Raw genomic sequence first — 15,778 nt, forward strand, 5'->3', positions numbered from 1 at the left:
ACTCGGAGAAAAAGGACCATCGGGAAGGGGCTGAGAGGCAGGAGCGTACCCGGGCCCCTGGGGGCTCCGGCTGGCGGGCCCCGGGTGGGCCTTCCCCCGTCTCGGGATCGCCGGACCTCACGGGGCTCTGACCCAGCAAACTCGGAGAAAAAGGACCATCAGGAAGGGGCTGAGAGGCAGGAGTGTACCCGGGCCCAAGGGGGCCCCGGCAGGCGGGCCCCGGGTCTGCCTTCCCCCATCTCGGGATCGCCGGACCTCACGGGGCTCTGACCCAGCAAACTCGGAGAAAAAGGACCATCGGGAAGGGGCTGAGAAGCAGGAGCCTACCCGGGCCCCTGGGGGCCCCGGTGTGCGGGCCCCGGGTCTGCCTTCCCCCGTCTCGGGATCACCGGACCTCACGGAGCTCTTACCCAGCAAACTCGAAGAAAAAGGACCATCGGGAATAGGCTGAGAGGCAGGAGCGTACCCGGGCCCCTGGAGGCCCCGGCAGGCGGGCCCCGGGTCTGCCTTCCCCCGTCTCGGGATCGCCGGACCTCACGGGGCTCTGACCCAGCAAACTCGGAGAAAAAGGACCATCGGGAAGGGGCTAAGAGGCAGGAGCGTACCCGGGCCCCGGGGGGCCCCGGTGGGCGGGCCCCGGGTCTGCCTTCCCCCGTCTCGGGATCACCGGACCTCACGGAGCTCTTACCCAGCAAACTCGAAGAAAAAGGACCATCGGGAATAGGCTGAGAGGCAGGAGTGTACCCGGGCCCCTGGAGGCCCCGGCAGGCGGGCCCCGGGTCTGCCTTCCCCCGTCTTGGGATCGCCGGACCTCACAGGGCTCTGACCCAGCAAACTCGGAGAAAAAGGACCATCGGGAAGGGGCTAAGAGGCAGGAGCATACCCGGGCCCCTGGGGGCTGCGGCGGGCGGGCCCCGGATCTGCCTTCCCCCGTCTCGGGATCATCGGACCTCATGGAGCTCTGACCCAGCAAACTGGGAGAAAAAGGACCATCAGGAAGGGGCTGAGAGGCAGGAGCGTATCCGGGCCCCTGGGGGCCCCGGCGGGCCGGCCCCGGGTCTGCCTTCCCCTGTCTCGGGATCGCCGGACCTCACGGAGCTCTGACCCAGCAAACTCGGAGAAAAAGGACCATCGGGAAGGGGCTGAGAGGCAGGAGCGTACCCGGGCCCCTGGGGGCCCCAGCGGGCGGGCTCCGGGTCTGCCTTCCCCTGATTCAGAATCGCCAAGCCTCACTTTGGTCTGACTGACCCTCTCCCTAGTGCAACCAGATGGACGGGACTGAAAGGACTCCCATCTGTCCAACCCCGAGCATTCGCGCTAGGGTTCCCGCCTGCCCACGCAGGGTTCCGTGGCTGCAGGGTTCGGGGGCTGCAGGGCTCCGGGCCTGCAGGGCACCGGGGCTGCTGGGCTCCGGGGCTGCAGGGCTCTGGGCATGCAGGGCTCCAGGGCTGCAGGGCTCCGGGCCTGCAGGGCTCCGGGCCTGCAGGGCTCCAGGGCTCTGGGCTGAAGGGCTCCAGTGCTGCAGGGCTTTGGGGCTGCAGGCCTCGGGGGACGCCCGGGGGACCCATGGAGCCCGTCCTGGGCACTTTGCCTCACCACGGGCTGGAGGAGGAAGCACCGGACGCCCCGGGGAAGTGTCGTCTGGGCTTGGCCCATCTGGTCCCCGCCTGAGAACCGCAATCCCCAGGAGGGGTGTCCCGGCATACCCTGCCCCTACTAATCCGGAGGAAGGCTACCCACCTTCTTGTAACCCTCGCGCTCCGAGTGACGGAGGGGACCCTAGGCGCGGACGCGCCCGGCCTCCTGGAGCCCTGGCTGGGATCCGCGAGGCAAATGGACCCTCATCGGGACTTCCAGGCTGGCCCGGGCATCTGGTCGCCCCATTGGAAAGCATTGCGCGCGACCAGATGGCCGAGGGGAGAGGTGCAACCAGATGCACGGGACAGAAAAGACTCCCATCTGTCCAACCCCGAGCCTTCGCGCTAGGGTTCCCGCCTGCCCACGCAGGGCTCCGTGGCTGCAGGGCTCGGGGGCTGCTGGGCTCCGGGGCTGCAGGGCTCTGGGCCTGCAGGGCTCCAGGGCTGCAGGGCTCCGGGCCTGCAGGGCTCCGGGCCTGCAGGGCTCCGGGCCTGCAGGGCTCCAGGGCTCCGGGCTGAAGGGCTCCAGGGCTGCAGGGCTTTGGGGCTACAGGCCTCGGGGGACGCCCGGGGGACCCATGGAGCCTGTCCTGGGCACTTTGCCTCGCCGCGGGCTGGAGGAGGAAGCACCGGACGCCCCGGGGAAGTGTCGTCCGGGCTTGGCCCATCTGGTCCCCGCCTGAGAACCGCAATCCCCAGGAGGGGTGTCCCGGCATACCCTGCCCCTACTAATCCGGAGGAAGGCTACCCACCTTTGTTGTAACCCTCGCGCTCCGAGTGACGGAGGGGACCCTAGACACGGACGCGCACGGCCTCCTGGAGCCCTGGCTGGGATCCGCGAGGCGAATGGACCCTCATCCGGGGATGTATGACGTTACAACGCACACTTTTACAACGCATGCACTTACAACGCATTTTTTACAAAGCATAATCCATTACAACGCATGACATTACAACGCATGACACTACAACGCATTTTTAAAAAATACCTTTACAACGCATTACCATTACAACGCATACTACCTTTACAACGCATACCATTACAACGCATAATATTAAATTACATTTAAGGTAAGTATTAGATAGTATAGGGGTAAAAATTACTATTCTAACTCCAGGGGGTGCAACAGTAGGGTAAGTGTTGGATAGTGTAGGGGTAAAAATTACTATTCTAACTCCAGGGGGTGCAACAGTAGGGTAAGTGTTGGATAGTGTAGGGGTAAAAATTACTATTCTAACTCCAGGGGGTGCAACAGTAGGGTAAGTGTTGGATAGTATAGGGGTAAAAATTACTATTCTAACTCCAGGGGGTGCATCAGTAGGGTAAGTGTTGGATAGTATAGGGGTAAAAATTACTATTCTAACTCCAGGGGGTGCATCAGTAGGCTAAGTGTTGGATAGTATAGGGGTAAAAATTACTATTCTAACTCCAGGGGGTGCATCAGTAGGGTAAGTGTTGGATAGTATAGGGGTAAAAATTACTATTCTAACTCCAGGGGGTGCATCAGTAGGGTAAGTGTTGGATAGTATAGGGGTAAAAATTACTATTCTAACTCCAGGGGGTGCATCAGTAGGGTAAGTGTTGGATAGTATAGGGGTAAAAATTACTATTCTAACTCCAGGGGGTGCATCAGTAGGGTAATTGTTGGATAGTATAGTGTAATATTATGCGTTGTAATGGTATGCGTTGTAATGGTAGTATGCGTTGTAATGGAATGCGTTGTAAAGGTAGTTTTTAAAAATGCGTTGTAGTGTCATGCGTTGTAATGTCATGCGTTGTAATGGATTATGCGTTGTAAAAAATGCGTTGTAATGGTAGTGCGTTGTAAAAGTTGCGTTGTAAAGGTTGTTCCCCCTCATCCGGACTTCCAGGCTGGCCTGGCCATCTGGTCGCCCCATTGGAAAGCATTGCGCGCGACCAGATGGCCGAGGGGAGAGGTGCAACCAGATGGACGGGACTGAAAGGACTCCAATCTGTCCAACCCCGAGCCTTTGCGCTAGGGTTCCCGACTGCCCACGCAGGGCTCCGTGGCTGCAGGGCTCGGGGGCTGCAGGGCTCCGGGCCAGCAGGGCTCCGGGGCTGCAGGGCTGCACGGCTCCGGGGCTGCAGGGCTCCGGGCCTGCAGGGCTCCAGGGCTACAGGGCTCCGGGCCTGCAGGGCTCCGGGGCTGCAGGGCTCCGGGCCTGCAGGGCTCCGGGGCTGCAGGGCTCCAGGGCTCCGGGCTGAAGGGCTCCAGGGCTGCAGGGCTTTGGGGCTGCAGGCCTCGGGGGACGCCCGGGGGACCCATGGAGCCCGTCCTGGACACATTGCCTCGCCGCGGGCTGCAGGAGGGAGCACCGGACGCCCCGGGGAAGTGTCGTCCGGGCTTGGCCCATCTGGTCCCCGCCTGAGAACCGCCATCCCCGGGAGGGGTGTCCCGGCATACCCTGCCCCTACTAATCCGGAGGAAGGCTACCCACCTTTCTTGTAACCCTCGCGCCCTGAGTGACGGAGGGGATCCTAGGTGTGGGTGCGCCCGACCTCCTGGAGCCCTGACTGGGATCCGGGAGTCAAATGAGCCCTCATCGGGACTTCCAGGCTGGCCCGGACATCTGGTCGCCCCATTGGAAAGCATTGCGTGCGACCAGATGGCCGAGGGAAAGGTGCGACCAGATGGCCGGGACTGAAAGAACTCCCATAGCGGTAGGGCTCCCGCCTGCCCCTGCAGGGCTCCGGGGCTCTGCACCAGGGTCCCTTGTCCCGGGCAGATGGACACTTGGCAGGCCGCAGGACGTGGGATCCCAGGCCCTGACCAAAAATCAGGAGGCCCGTGGCCGGTCCCTGCTTCTCAACGCAGCCAGGCCGGGGAGATCGGGGAGCCTGCCCAAGCACGAGGGACCCCAGTCACGGGCACACGGTCCCTCAGGTTGTGCGCTCGTTTTCCACAATTTTTTTTCAAAATTCCGCAAAGAGGCATTCCGCAAATTCCGCCCAGCCCTAGTATTTACGACCTCTGTAACTGCAATCTCCTAATATGGCTGCCAAAATTGAATTTTAGCATTACCAAATAGCAATTTCTTAATAATTTCGCTATTTGGTAATTGCAAATTGTAACTTTCATGCATGTACCCTATGTGTCTCAGACTGCTGTGCCTGTCAGCGACAGGCTCCAAGGAATATTTTGCTCATTTTTGCCTCCATGAGCAAAAAAACATGTAGAGATTCTTGAAGTTCTGAATTGACGGGACAAATAGGCGCATAAGCTGTGCCAGTCAGTGAGTGAGTCTCCCGGCGGCAGGAGAGGGAATGTTATGCAACTTGTGAAGAGACAATTTGAGAACATTTCGATAAAGGCACTGTCAATGGGCTCTTAACAGTTACAAATGAGAACCAAGAACCACCTCCGGGGAACATGTACATAATGAGCTGATAGTGGAACGGATAAAGCTGCCTCTGTAATAGGTGCTCTTATGGGTTCATTTTCCTCAGATGTCAGCCTCATGACAGACGTGTATACCAATCTGCATCAATGAATGCAGTGAGTTATCAGATACAGCTGGGAGAAGGTGGCACCAGCTGCGGAACCAATGTATAGTTAGAGTGGGTAACTCCACACCTTCACAGAGATATAAAGTAATTCAAAGGGAATGAATACTTTTTATAAGATACTCCTTTGAAAATTCTTTCTCATACTTGGAGTCATGCAAATAAATCAAAGAATCCCCAATACTTGAAGGGGTATATCTCAGCCGAAGCTAACTCCATAATTGTAGAGTAATTTACAACTGAATATCCAGGAAGTCAACAGAGTTGATCACATTCAGGCAATGCCCAATACTGAAATCCCCAAAGAAGAGTGCGGTACAGACCTCCAAAGCATAACAAAGCCTCACTTGAGCACGAGTGACCTCAAACACAGGGGTGGAGATTTCCAGCTGACCCCAGCTCAGCCCAATCCCACCCTCGTCACCAGTGTTGAAAAGATGTACAAGACAACATGTGAGAGAAAGAGTTCTTTATTAGTCAGACACCTCCAAGTCACTTCAACAGAACACAGGAATGCCACCTGAACATTCTAAAGTACACTCCTGGGCATACCAAGGAGGAACAAAGAGCAGGGGGGACAAGGAGGAAACAATAAGGGAGGATAAAGAGAAAGAGAAGGGAGATACCAGAAACTGGTCATAGTATGACAGCCACCTTGTTCTTTTGCACCCTGCGCTATCTTCCATATATACTCTCTTATCATCTGATCTTCCAACCTGTCCTTTCCCATCCACCACTTCTCATTGTGTGATCTCTCCCATAATATAATGTCTCCCATCCTGGGCTATTTACTATCTTGTGTTCCCTTGCTCCATCCTGTGCCCTTGCACTATGTGCTTTCCTCTATCTTTTGAAATATCTTACAATCTTCCCATCCTCTGAGCTCTCCATCCTGTACTCTTTGATCTTGCTCTTAACTTTGGTCATTCTATCCTCCCAATGACCTTGTAGTTTCTGACAGCATGCTCCTCCTCCCACCCTGGACATGTCTGTCTACATTACATGCTTTTTCCATTCCATGCCCTCTGCCGTTATGTGTCCTCTCCTATCATGTTCTCTCTTATTATTATTTCCTACCTTGTGCTATGACACTTCCTGTGCTCTTGAAATAGGTCCTCTCCAACCCCGCTGGAAAGCTCCAGCCCCAACCACCCCCACCACCTTCCTTCGTGCTGCCAACCTGCCCATCACTGAATGTTTCCTGCACTGCCAATCAGTAGTGGCTTTACACTGCCCACCGTGTATGGCCTCAGCCATTGTAGGACTCGGGTATTCAGTCCCCTGCCCTAAAAATATAAGTTAAAAAACTCATGGGTGGCAAAGTATAGATGCCCTACCTCTGCAAAAGATCCATGCATCTACAGTCCCTTTTTAGAAATGGACAGACTCCGGCTTTTTCAAAATATGAGACCCCTCGGAGGTCCAAGTACACGGGGTCGGTGCAATGTTATTTGTGCCGCCCTCGTCTCTCAGCAGTTGAAGGCCCAGGGACCCATCCTGTGGTGCCAAATATATATTTAGGGTAGGGGTCATCTGTCTGTCTGTCTGTCTGTCTGTCTGTCTGTCTGTCTGTCTGTCTGTCTGTCTGTCTGTCTGTCTGTCTGTCTGTCTGTCTGTCTGTCTGTCTGTCCGTCCGTCCGTCCATCCATCCATCCATCCATCCATCCATCCATCCATCCATCCATCTTTCACAAACAAAAACAAAGGTTAAAGAAACGTTATAGTTAGGTGTGATAACATTTCTGTTTTCGTTTTAAAAAACATTAGAAATTCACTGACAAAAACTAAGTGACATTATAGTTAGGGGAATACGTCGGTGACAACAGTGATGTTTTGAACTCAAACAACTGTAGAAATTCACAATTTATAGTTAGCAGAGCTAACTATAACTTGCGCCCGCCAAGCATTGCTTATAACTTCACATATTACATCACTCATAACACCTTCAAGGGCATTCTTTATGACATCACTGATGACATCTCAAATGACATAATTGATAACATCACCGAAGACTGGGGTGGACAAAATACTTCATTCTGCTTACAGAAGTGGAATTTGGCAACTCTGCGTTACTCTTGCAAGGCGGACTGCGGCCAAATTCCCCTAATTGTCATGTGGTGAAAGTTTTCCTGTAAGGCTCCCGAAATGCAAGGGGAGCTTCTCAAGGAGATTTACAGCCAATCAAGCAGATTTTCGACACAAGCATCGACTCAAATGGCAGCGTACTCTTCCGCACCACATGGTGCCATTAACGCTGATCATGCAAAGAGTGTGTCCATTTGCTTTACAGTTTACATAGTGCTGGGCAACCATCATATTACTTTTCTACCTAATTTTGTACAGCCTGTGTCCAGCTAATGGGAGTACATTTTTACAAAACACATGTGCTCCTAATCCATCATATGTGTATTAAGGTATTGAACATGTTATAAATCTTTGCATTGGAGAGTATCTCTGTGTGCTGGTGACAGCTGACTACCTGTGTTCATTATGTTCCACATACGTTTACCAACAGGACAAAGATTCCACGTACTACATATTAAGTATTGTAAGCAGCCTTGAGTTATTAGACTGTTATGTTATGTATGTTAATCGTCTCAGCATGACCATTTTAACATAATATAGAAAGTTGTGTGCAGCAGATACTAACCTATGTGCATGTGCTTGTTTTGCTTCAGAAAATGGGTTATCTGTAAAGTTTTCACCACAGTATGAAAGCTGCAGGTGGTATGATTATCAGACCTTGTTTTTTTAAATGAATAATCTCTTTTTGGACAAGTTTTGAATGGATTATATTCTGTTTTTAGTATATACTTTGTAATACTCTGTGGTGTATTTCTCATGAGAGTTTCACTGCCTGCAAACAGGGTGGTAGAGAGCAAACTCTCTCTGCAGAGTAAACAGTGTTTACAATACCCACTTCTCTAAACGAATCCACTTAATTTCTCAAAAGAGATTGAGTGGCTTTGAGTTGACTGAGAATGGTAAAGCCTGTCCGTAGTAGAGCATTAGTTAAGGAACAGGGCTTCAGTATCTTGTGGAACTTAGTCTTCCCTGAACAGTTGTACACAGATTGAACACTGTGTGCAGTAGAGGTCACCCTTTCATCTGTGGTTCATAGTCAACATGAACTCTTGCTCCATCTTTGACGAATGTATGTATGGGAGCATTAATTGTGTTTGATAATATTTTGAGCCATTTTGCACTTACTTTCATAGTTCTAATGTCATACCCATTTATATAGCATTGTGTACAAAAGAGGCTTGCAATGATATCGTCAGTGACGTCAACAATGATGTAATTGGTGATGTCATTATGTTATAAGGTTCAAAAGGGCCTGCGCACAAATCTTAGTTTCACATTTAAAGGTGACATCTTTTTCTAAACAGTGATACACTGTGATTGGACAGTGCTTTTATTATTTAAAGCATCTCTGTGCCAAATTCAGCATGGGAGCACTTTTGCAGATCATCCGCAATGCTGTGCCTGTCACTGAGATGCAGCCCTGCTGACTCTAATCTCTGTTCTGCAAATGACAGTAGCCTGCCCTACACCAGATCGGCTTTCAGATACATCATACAAAGTATGAGGGATTGGGCTGTCCCAAGAGAGCTGACAAAGGGTACTCCCACTATGCTCCCCATAGTTTAGGTAGTATTAGGTAGGAGCATACAGATATTCTTAATCACACGGTAATGTTATATTAGTTGAACTGTTTATTTTTCTCACCATTCTAGTAATGCTGTTTACAATGCTTTGTTTCATCTTCCTAAATAATTGCAGATCACACTTTTTCACAAGAATATAAGTGTTTTAATACATGTTTGAAAGGCCTATTTTGTATCTTTTTGTGTCTCCCTTGGGCATACCTGAGTAACAATGAAAGGGTAGATCTGTTTCCACAATGTCCTAGGGAGTTAGAGTGGTCATGTTTTGGGGTTGCAGATACCATCTGGTACCTTGGAAGGTTAAGGGTTCATATGGTATACTGTGAGCTAGCCAGGAACTGGACCAACATACTCTGACTGAATGTGTGGACTTAGTCCCTATATTCTGATGGTTATGTTGTCCAGATACACAGTCCTACTTGACTTGTAGGCACCGTATGACATGGTGCCACCAACGTTCCAAGTCAGGTACTTATTTAATGGGTCTCCCGAGAGGTTTGTACTTGTGCCCAAAGCCGCTTTTCACATTATAGGGAGATGACCACGGTGTTAAGTGTTATTCCTCCTCAGCTAAATAAGAAACCCCTATTTTTCTCTGTAGGTTGTCCAAGCATAAACCTTTAAAAGGATGACCCCACTGTAGTTTTACCCTTCCTTGAATTCCATTCATTACAAAGGTATCAGGTAGCAGTTATTCTGGCTGGGAAGCTGTAAGGGCGATGTTACAACAGCAAGAGCCCCCTCTTACAGCAGGGGATTTTACCATCGTGGTTGAGGCCCATGAAGTGTACAAAACAGAGGTGTTTTATTCATGGGTCACTTTTCCCGTAGTGATTCCACGCAAATACAGAGCCTGTGAAGATTTACAAATACCTTTTAACATTACAAATTGGTTCCAAGGTGTCCTGCCACATGCACTAAACAACAAAAGACATGTTCTCATCAGCAATAAGGGAGCAACTTGGCCAGTCCTAGCCAGCTATACACCATACCCAACATTAGCAACATTAAATGGGGGTCTCTAGTTGGCACAGGTATGCACTTGTGACAAATAGGGACCCTCGCCTCTAGTCAGGGTAAGGGGGTACACTCCTCAAATAACCCCTGCTCACCCCCTTGGTAGCTTGGCACGAGCAGACAGGCTTATCTCAGAGGCAGTGTGTAAAGCATTTGTGAACACAAACAGTAATCAAGTGACAACACTACAGATGGACACCACACAGGTCTTATATAAAAAAAATAAGTATTCTTTACATAGATTTACCACAAGACCATTAAACGACAAAAATACACAATACTGTGACTTTAGATGGTAGAATTTTGCTTAGTTATCTTTAGTTCTTAAATGCGACACTTTAAGTCAATGTACCTTTTAGATGCGACACGGAGGGCAACAAAAGTGTTGCAACGGTGTTGATGCATTGAAGATTTTGGTGCAAAGAAATAAAGACGTGAAGATCTTCCAGATGTGGTACGCTTCTCCGATGTTGCGAGATGAGTCGAGTCGATGCTTCAGCTGCGACACACTTTATGCGATGCGACGACAGTGGCCTGGGCAGCGGCACTCATCTCCGACATTGCGAGATGCCTCCGCTCGATGCGATGCTGCAGCGGTGACACCCCTTTACGCGATGCGACGACAATAGCTCCAATGGCAGCACGCTTCTCCATTGATGCAAAGCACTTTTCTTGATGCGGTGCAATGCAACAACTACGATGGCGGCGATGGCGATACGCTTCTTCCTTGATGCGAGACTCTTCTCTTGATGTGGTGCAATGCATCAGCTATGATGGCTGCGATGGCTACACGCTTCTTCGACGTTGCGAGACACTTCCTAGATGATGCGAGATGCTTCCGCTCGATGCGACAGCTGCAGCGGCGACACACTTTACACGATGCGACAACAGTTCCGACGGCGGCACACTTCTCCTTCTTGAGTCACGCTTCCAGCTCCTTGCGACACGCAGTCCCTCAGAAGGCCCAACAACAGCAGCAGGCACTTCCAAAGAAGACTGGGGAGCTGGGGGTGAAGTCTGTTGTTCCTTGGACTTCAGCAGGAGGCAAGCTCTTTTCCAAGCCCTTGGAGATCCTGCACAAGTTGAGCAAAAGTACACACACAGTTCCTTTCTCCTTTCTTTGGCAGTAGGCGACCCCTGCAGGCCAATCCCCCAGTTTCAGGGACAGTCTCTCCTCAGTTTCTTCTTGGTTCCCAAAGTGATCTAAATTCTTGAGATCAGGGTCCCAATACTTATACCCCAAAATCCATTGTCCTCTGAGGGCAGAGGGGCCTTTGCCTTGTTCAAACCGGTTCTGGCCAGTCCTGGAGCACTTTGTTCACCTGACTCCTTCTTTCCTTTCAGAGTGCAGGGCAGAGACATCAGACGCACCACAGGAGGTGGAGCCAGCATTGTGGAGGGAAGGCACAGCCCTATTCAGGTCCCAGGTGCAACTCCTCCAACCCATCTAGATGCAGATCTCTCTATTCACCACTCGGACACCTCACCCTGTCTCCTGGAGTTCCCCAGCCCTGCCACTCAAACTCCAGACACGGAATATACAGCCTAGCAGAGGCAGAAAATGCCTACTTTCTAAAAGTGGAATTTTCAAAAACAGAATGTTAAAACCAGGCATACTAAATTCGAATTTCTACCATGTTCTCTGAGTCAGTTAAGATTATAAGATGTAATAACCAAACTGCCTATTCTGGCCTACGGAGAACAGGTAGCCTTGCAATAGTGAAAAACAAAAATTGATGTAATTCGCTATTAGAACATGCCACACATACCAGGGCATGTCCTACCTTATCCTTACAATGCACCCTGCCCTTGGGCCTATCATAGGGTTGTCTGATATGAAGAAAAGGGAAGGTTTAGGGACTGGCAAGTGGGTGCACTTGCCCAGTCGGCATGACAGTACCAGACTGCATGCAGGCTCTGCAATGGCAGACCTTAGACACACTTTTACAGGCTGCTTCTGTGGGTGGCACAACCAGTGCTGCAAGCCCACCAGCAGTATTTGGATTTACAAGCCCTGGGCACTCCTGGTGCACTGTACTAGGGTCTGACAGGTAAACCAAACCAACCAATCATGGAATAATAAGAAACAGGCACCCAATTCTTCTAAAAAATGCTGGGATAAACCAAAAAATAAAGAAAAACTAAAAACACGGGGTGGATCTCTACAACCAGAGTCCAATGAAAGGTCTTATAATTTGCATAATCGTGAATTAACTGAACAGCCTGATAGGTATCAGTATACTGATGAATGCCCTTCTTCTTCCTTCAGAACTCACCTGACAAATTCTAGGAAAGAGGAAGATAATCAAAGGTCCAACAAGAAGAGTATGTGAAACCGAGAAAGGTCTTACACTGCTCACATGACATCATCGTACAAAAGGAAGAGAAACTTTCACACCAAATCCACAATTCAAAAAGAAAATGTGGCAGGAATTTTTTCTAAATATGACACACATATTGAGGACACTACTTTAGAACAAGACATGGACACTGGCACTGATAGACAGTGCAGCAGAGGTCAGAAAAGGCCACCAGAAGTTTCTGGTTGTGGGAGCAACTTATTTATGAATTCAAGTTGAAACACCAGATCAGTGGGTTAGCTCTCCCAACAGACTGTAAGATTTGGGCATTCACATTAAGTGTGACATACTACATAGCATTAAAGTAATTTTGGGGGAAAGTCACGTAAGGGGAAGTCTTAAAAATACAGTCTTTCTCCATTCTTATTCCTGAAGTTGCCAAGCAAGGGTATGCCAGTATGCCATGGAGCAGGTCCTTGCAGAATTCCCTGCATTTTACTGCAACCATTTAGTCTAGGATAAAGACCTACCATATCAAATTATACCGATAAGGTCAGCCTGCAGGTGCAACCACAAAACCCAATTAAGAATAGAGCTAAACGCCCCTTTAGAGAAATTCTAATACAACAAGAATATCAAGGCGTAATTGAGCATTTTACCTTTCCACTCCTACATCTCACCGCTAATCTCCCGAAGCGTCTCCGGGAGCAACAACCTGTCACGAGACTTTCTTGTTTTTAAATCTTTTCGATTGCACCTGCACTTTCCGCGCTTTCGCCACAGCGCCCAGCGCTCTTGGATCCTTCCTTGCAGCCCTGCCCCTGCACGCGTCCCAGACCCCCGCTGCTGACCGCCCCCTCCTCACCTGGTTCTCAGTGTGGGACGGGCTGGTCTTCCATCTTGGCCGGGTCCGGGCGCCGCGTCGCTGTTGTTTGCTCCTCCACCCCCTGCCACGCCCACCGACCTCTCCCTTTCATGTGTCCCTATAACATGGCCGCTTATCCTCGGCAGCGCAGCGGACGAGCGCAGCGGGCGCGACGAAGGTGCGCCGAAGTTGCGCCTAAGTTAAGCCCGTCTGCGCCCGTCCGCGACGGGCCGGGACTAGGGACTATACATTCTGCCCCTGCTGTGGCTTATTCGGCTGCCCAGCTCTCAGCACTGTCATCTTCTCTCCCCCCGCCTCTCCCCCTCTTGCAGCTCCTCGACTCACATGGTATCCTTTTTTCTCTCAAACATATATACAAAAGGGTCATAGGGAAAATAATTAAAGACTGAGAGATCTCAAATCCCCACTCAAAAACCTGACAACTGTGAGTGTTTTTTTACATGTTTTTCACATGTTTTCTCCATACTGACGCCCGGTTGGTAAGCCCTTTCTTATTATGGACATTCCGAGGCTTGTAACGATCGGCCTATCCTTTGTGGTTAGGGCGTAAACAGCTTTATGGTCTAGATTAACACGTCCACCTCGGCGCGCATGCGTTATTATTAGTGTTCCTCTCACGAGCCGGCCGAATCGGGATCACGGGCAAGGCGGACAGATCAATGCGTTTAGTGCGCACGCGTCTATAATTGTGTCTTTGTGCGCGCACTACCAGCACTCTGGCGCATGCCCATTAACATCCTTCACAGCGGCAGCTGTATTCAATATAGTTATCCGGCATTAATTACGGTGGGTTTAAATAGAGCTTCCCTTCCGCCTACCGTCACCTCCCAGACTGTTCGCAGCCTGGTCTGAGGTACCGACGGATAGGTGAGTAAGCCCAGCACATCCACTCTGTAGTTATTAGCCGTTTTGTTGTTGTTCTTTTCCTGAGTCCCTCTCCCACCTCAATGCCAATTCTCAGCGTGATGGCGGTTTTCAGCAGTTTTTTAAGCGGGTAGAGTTAGTATGCCTTGCTTATATTTACTGTTTTTTTATATTCAGGAATGAGGGTCGAGGAACATAGGTTGCTTCTGGGCCCTGGGAGATCTTGAGGTTTCATTATTTTCAATGTTAGACTCTTTATGAGGACTCCCTTCATCCTTTGGGTCCCATCTAAGCTTTCGTCCTGCGTAGCCACGCCAATTTGGGGCGCTGTGGTTTGCGGGTGTTAGGCCCCTTTTGGGTTTTTACAATGTTTGATACTTGGGTGGAGTTTGCAGTCGAACAGTAGCTGTTGGCAACTTTTTTGTTTTTACTCTACCTACTAACAGAGCGGTGCCTCTTCCTCCGAGCAGTCAGCCGGGTGAGGTGAGGCGGTTCTCCCACATAAAGCTGGGTAAGTCTGATACAATTTAAATTATTTTTTGGATAAATGTGACCACCTTGAGGGTTCTTCTGGTAAAATATTAGTGCATAATTGGCATTAATGAACAGGTGCTTTTTGTGAGGTGATAGTTTGTGATAGTTTGATTCTTATTCTTTTAGGAAAGAAGAGGTGATTTCCACCTTCCTACTACTGGGTCCAGTCATCTGGTAGGGTGGCGATTGCCACAAGTCTTGCTGGACCAGTACATGCATAATCATTTGTCATAAGAGTTGTCTTATGTATGCACCTGCACTTTCTGCGTTTATTTTTGCAGTAGCCATTTTTTCGTTTATTCCTTACATTTGTCTAGGTCCTGAAGAAAGCCGGGTCGAGTGACCCTTCCGGCTGAAACATGTCGACCACAATTGCATCTAGTCAGGAATTAGTCTATATATCTTAAGACTATTAGGTGATTTTAGACATGACACTTGGACATATTCACAATAAACATAGTTTTTTTGCCCCAGTAGTCATTTTTAACTAGCACACACACTAGAGCACTGCACACACATTTACATAAATTTCTTTGGAGTCCACATAGTTCGGATATACATCTGGTTAAGAGTTTCTACAGGAGTATCAGGGTCAGGTTTCCAGATGGGCCTGGTGGCTCAATACTATGGCCGGTATCCTGCTCTCCTATAGGTCCAGATGACGAGGCTCCGCCATTCAGGGTGGGCTGATGGACTCTATAATCTTACCAATGTCTTCCAGATCTCTAATTTGAGTTTCTTTTTCACCAGTCTCAGTAGGTACCTGTTCCGTTTCATTAGACTGAGCATCTCTTGTTAGTTGTCACATCCTTTTTTCTCCCCCTTCCTACCTGGTACCTATCACTCCTTGCCCTATTCCTCGCCCGTTCACCCCTCTCCCTGCTCCCACCACTGCTTCTGTCCATCTTCTCAATACCCGTTCTGCGGTCAAGCATCAGACGGCCCTTTTTAACCTTTTGACCACAGACTCCCCTGACATTCTTTGCCTGACCGAAACGTGGTTTTCTTCTGACTCTCTCCCTGACCTTCTGGCCATCCTCCCCGACTCTCATTATGTCCTTCGAGCTGATCGCCCGGCAGGCAAAGCCGGGGGAGGAGTGGCGATGCTCATCCGTTCCTCTTTTAAATTTCAACTCCTTACTTATCCTCCTATACCCAATGTGGATTACCTGGTGGCCCGCTCACTCAATCTTTTGGTGCCTATCACAGTTGTTCTCGTGTATCGCCCCCCCCAATCTATGCCTTCTTATGTTTCTTCCCTCCAGGACCTTTTGGCCACCTTGGTGGTCAATAACTCCTCGGTCCTCTTGCTCGGCGATTTTAACTTCTGGCCGGGCGATATTAGG

This window comes from Triturus cristatus, chromosome 6 (assembly GCF_964204655.1).
Source record: "Triturus cristatus chromosome 6, aTriCri1.1, whole genome shotgun sequence".
Taxonomy (NCBI): domain Eukaryota; kingdom Metazoa; phylum Chordata; class Amphibia; order Caudata; family Salamandridae; genus Triturus; species Triturus cristatus.